Raw genomic sequence first — 5602 nt, 5'->3', positions numbered from 1 at the left:
TGGGAGACAGGGTCTGAGTTACAATCAGTCAGAGGGAGACAGGGCCTTAATTACGATCAGTGGGTGGAGATAAGGTCTTGGTTACGATTAGTCGGAGGGAGACAGGGCCTTAGTTACAATCAGTCAGAGGGAGACAGGGCCTTAATTACGATCAGTGGGTGGAGATAAGGTCTTGGTTACGATTAGTCGGAGGGAGACAGGGCCTTAGTTACAATCAGTCAGAGGGAGACAGGGCCTTAATTACGATCAGTGGGTGGAGATAAGGTCTTGGTTACGATTAGTCGGAGGGAGACAGGGCCTTAGTTACAATCAGTCAGAGGGAGACAGGGCCTTAATTACGATCAGTGGGAGGAGATAAGGTCTTGGTTACGATTAGTCGGAGGGAGACAGGGCCTTAGTTACAATCAGTCAGAGGGAGACAGGGCCTTAATTACGATCAGTGGGAGGAGATAAGGTCTTGGTTACGATTAGTCGGAGGGAGACAGGGTCTTAGTCACGATCAGTCGATGGGAGACAGGGTCTGAGTTACAATCAGTCAGAGGGAGACAGGGCCATGGTTACGATCCGTCGGAGGGAGACAGAGTCTTGTTTACGATTAGTCGGAGGGAGAAAGGGTCTTAGTCACGATCAGTCGTGGGAGACAGGGTCTGAGTTTCAATCAGTCGGAGGGAGACGGGGCTTTAGTTAAGATCAGTCGGAGGGAGACAGGGTCTTGGTTACGATCAGTCAGAGGGAGACAGGGCCTGAGTTACGATCAGTCAGAGGGGGACTGGGTATTGCTTACGATCATTTGGAGGGAGACAGGGTCTTGGTTACGATCATTCGGAGAGAGACAGGGTCTTGTTTACGATCAGTCGGAGTTAGACAGGGTCTTAGTTAAGATCAGTTGGAGGGAGAAAGGGTCTGAGTTACAATCAGTCGGAGGGAGACAGGGCCATAGTTACGGTCAGTCGGAGGGAGACAGGGACTGAGTTACGATCAGTCGGAAGGAGACAGGGTCTTTGTTACGATCAGTCGGAGGCAGACAGGGTCTTGGTTACAATCAGTTGGAGGGAGACAAGGTCTTCTTTACGATCTGTCGGAAGCAGACTGGGTCTTGGTTAAGATCAGTCGGAGGGAGACAGAGCCTTGGTTACAATCACTCGGAGGGAGACAGGGCCTTAGTTACGGTCAGTCGGAGGGAGACAGGGTATTGGTTACGATCAGTCGGAAGGAGATAGGGTCTGAGATACGATCAGTCGGAGGAAGACAGTGTCTTGGTTACAATCAGTCGGAGGGAGACAGGGTCTTAGTTAAGACCAGTCGGGGAGACATGGTCTTGTTTACGATCAGTCGGAGGGAGACAGTGTCTTAGTTACGATCAGTCAGAGGGAGACAGGGTCTTTGTTACGATCAGTCAGAGGGAGACAGGGTCTTTGTTTACGATCAGTCGGAGGGAGACAGTGTCTTAGTTACGATCAGTCAGAGGGAGACAGGGTCTTTGTTACAATCAGTCGGAGGGAGACAGGGTCTTTGTTACAATCAGTCAGAGGGAGACAGGGTCTTTGTTACAATCAGTCGGAGGGAGACAGGGTCTGAGTTACGAATAGTCGGAGGGAGACAGGGTCTTGGTTATGATCAGTCGGAGGGAGACAGGGTCTTGGTTATGATCAGTCAGAGGTGGACAGGGTCTTGGTTATGATCAGTCAGAGGGGAGACAGGGTCTTTGTTACAATCAGTCGGAGGGAGACAGGGTCTGAGTTACGATCAGTTGGAGGGAGACAGGGTCTGAGTTACGATCAGTCGGAGGGGGACAGGGTCTTGGTTATGATCAGTCGGAGGGAGATAGGGTCTTGGTTATGATCAGTCAGAGGGGAGACAGGGTCTGAGTTACGATCAGTCAGAGGGGGACAGGGTCTTGGTTATGATCAGTCAGAAGGAGACAGGGTCTTTGTTACGATCAGTCAGAGGGAGACAGGGTCTGAGTTACAATCAGTCGGAGGGAGACAGGATCTTGGTTACGATCAGTCAGAGAGGGACAGGGTCTTGGTTACGATCAGTCGAAGGGAGACAGGGTCTGAGTTACGATCGGTCGGAGGGGGACAGGGTCTTGGTTATGATCAGTCGGAGGGAGACAGGGTCTTGGTTACGATCAGTCGGAGGGAGACAGATTCTTGGTTACGATCAGTCGGAGGGGGACAGGGTCTTGGTTACGATCAGTCGGAAGGAGACAGGGTCTTGGTTACGATCAGTCGGAGGGAGACAGGGTCTGAGTTAGGATCAGTCGGAGGGGGACAGGGTCTTGGTTATGATCAGTTGGAGGGGGACAGGATCTGAGTTATGATCAGTCGGAGGGAGACAGGGTCTGAGTTAAGATCAGTCGAGGGAGACAGGGTCTTGTTTATGATCAGTCGGAGGGAGACAGGGTCTTAGTTACGATCAGTCGGAGGGAGACAGGGTCTGAGTTAAGATCAGTCGGAAGGAGACAGTGCCTGAGCAACGATCAGTCGGAGGGAGACAGGGTCTTGGTTATGATCAGTCGGAGGGAGACAGGGTCTTGGTTACGATCAGTCGGAGGGAGACAGGGTCTGAGTTAAGATCAGTCGAGGGAGACAGGGTCTTGTTTATGATCAGTCGAAGGGAGACAGGGTCTTAGTTACGATCAGTCGGAGGGAGACAGGGTCTTAGTTACGATCAGTCGGAGGGAGACAGGGTCTTGGTTATGATCAGTCAGAGGGAGACAGGGCCTTAGTTACGGTCAGTCTGAGGGAGACAGGGTCTGAGTTACGATCAGTTGGAGGGAGACGGGGTATTGCTTACGATCAGTCGGAGGGAGACAGGGTCTTGGTTACGTTCAGTCAGAGGAAGACACGGTTTTATTTACGAACAGTCGGAGGGAGACAGGGTCTGAGTTAAGATCAGTCGGAGGGAGACAGGGTCTTGTTTACGATCAGTCGGAGAGAGACAGGGTCTGAGTTACGATCAGTCGGAGGGGAGACAGGGTCTGAGTTATGATCAGTCGGAGGGAGACAAGGTCTTGTTTACGATCAGTCGGAGAGAGACAGGGTCTGAGTTACGATCAGTCGGGGGAGACAGGGTCTTGTTTACGATCAGTCGGAGGGAGACAGGGTCTGAGTTACGATCAGTCGGAGGGAGACAGGGTCTGAGTTACGATCAGTCGGGGGAGACAGGGTCTTGTTTACGATCAGTCGGAGGGAGACAGGGTCTGAGTTACGATCAGTCGGAGGGAGACAGGGTCGGAGTTACGATCAGTCGGGGGAGACAGGGTCTTGTTTACGATCAGTCGGAGGGAGACAGGGTCTGAGTTACGATAAGTCGGAGGGAGACAGGGTCTTGTTTACAATCAGTCGGAGGGAGACAGGGCCTTAGTTACGATCAGTCGGGGGAGACAGGGTCTTGTTTACAATCAGTCGGAGGGAGACAGGGTCTGAGTTACGATCAGTCGGAGGGAGACAGGGTCTTGGTTACGATCAGTCGGAGGGAGACAGGGTCTTGGTTACGTTCAGTCGGAGGGGAGACAGGGTCTTGTTTACAATCAGTCGGAGGGAGACAGGGTCTTGGTTACGATCAGTCGGAGGGAGACAGGGTCTTGTTTACAATCAGTTGGAGGGAGACAGGGCCTTAGTTACGATCAGTCGGAGGGAGACAAGGCCTGAGTTACGATCAGTCAATGGAGACAAGGCCTGAGTTATGATCAATCGGAGGGAGACAGGGTCTTGGTTACGATCAGTCAGAGGGAGACAGGGTCTTAGTTACGATCAGTCGGAGAGAGATAGTGTCTTAGTTACGATCAGTCGGAGAGAGACAGTGTCTTAGTTACAATCAATTGGAGAGAGACAGGGTCTTGGTTACGATCAGTAGGAGGGAGACGGGGTCTGAGTTACAATCAGTTGGAGGGAGACAGGGTCTGAGTTACAATCAGTTGGAGGGAGACAGGGTCTTGGTTACGATCAGTCGGAGGGGTGGCTGGTCTTGGTTACGGTCAGCTGCACGCAGACAGGTTCTTTGTTACAATCAATTGGAGGGAGACAGGGTCTTGGTTACGATCAGTTGCAGGGAGACAGGGTCTTAGTTACGATCAGTGAGTGAGGGATTGGGTCTTGGTTACGATCTGTCGGAAGGAGACAGGGTCTGAGTTACGATCAGTCAGAGGGAGACAGGGTCTTGTTTACGATCAGTCGGAGGGAGTCAGGGTCTTCGTTACGATCATTCGGAGGGAGACAGGGTCTTAGTTACGATCAATCGGAGGGAGACAGGGTCTTGGTTACGATCAGTCGGAGGGAGACAGGGTCTTAGTTACGATCAGTCGGAGGGAGACAGGGTCTTGGTTACGATCAGTCGGAGGGTGACTGGGTCTTGTTTACGATCAGCCAGAGGGAGACAGGGTCTGAGTTACGATCAGTCGGAGGGAGACAGTGTCTTAGTCACGATCAGTCGGAGGGAGACAGGGTCTGAGTTACGATCAGTCGGAGGGAGACAGTGTCTTAGTCACGATCAGTCAGAGGGAGACAGGGTCTGAGTTACGATCAGTCGGAGGGAGACAGGGTCTTGGTCACGATCAGTCGGAGGGAGACAGGGTCTGAGTTACGATCAGTCGGAGGGAGACAGTGTCTTGGTCACGATCAGTCGGAGGAAGACAGGGTCTGAGTTACGATCAGTCAGAGGGAGACAGGGTCTGAGTCACGATCAGTCGGAGGGAGACAGGGTCTGAGTTACGATCAGTCGGAGGGAGACAGGGCCATGGTTTGAGGAGTGGGTTGAAAGGGATGGGAGGGGAAGAGGGGCGGAGAGGTATCAGTTAGATCTGGGGCCTGGACCCTGGCCGTGAGATGTCAAGTCAGTGGAATCTCCTCTCTTAGTCCATGAGCTGCCACACTGTGTAAACAGAAAACCACAGAATGTCACAAAGATAACTTTGACAGTTTCAGTCTGACTGCTCCCATTGCCTGCATTCTCTGAAAACTCGAGGCAAATTTTCTTTTATTTTAAGTCAACGCTTCACTGAGTTCCCTCCTGAGATGATACTCTCAAGGGATTAAATATTTCAGAGCACCATAGACACTATGTTCTGCGGAGCCCGTCGAGTGGATTTCTGCACTGAATGATTCAATGCAAACGTTATATAAAGAATTTTAGTGATGATCAAGTTGTACTGAGTGACCCTGGAGATAATTGGCTGGCTTCTGAGATAGGAGGTTACTGGAGTCATGTCACCTCGGGAGACAGAATCCCAGCAGCACTGAATTCTTACACCAGGAGAATCAGGCCGTTTGGCCCATTCAGTCTGTTCTGGTGCATTCAAGCCCCCACCCCCCCCGGCCCATTCTTAGCTGATTGAACTCAACCAACATAAACACCTTATTCCCTTGTCTGTTTCCCCTGAAATGTGCAATTATGACTCACTGCTGCCACTTATAACAACAGCAAGATTCACATTGTCATCACACTTCGGAATGCCCACTTGGTGCCAAGTGTAATGTGGCAGCTTTCAGCTCCACTCTCTCTCAATCATTACAAAGGTGACCTTTCTCTGGCCGGGAGCACTCACTGGTAATCACTGGGGCATTGGATAATAGGGGGGAGGAGAGAGAGAGAGAGACAG

This window comes from Chiloscyllium plagiosum, chromosome 39 (assembly GCF_004010195.1).
Source record: "Chiloscyllium plagiosum isolate BGI_BamShark_2017 chromosome 39, ASM401019v2, whole genome shotgun sequence".
In the NCBI taxonomy this organism is placed as follows: Eukaryota; Metazoa; Chordata; class Chondrichthyes; order Orectolobiformes; family Hemiscylliidae; genus Chiloscyllium; species Chiloscyllium plagiosum.
This window is presented reverse-complemented; position numbering follows the sequence as displayed.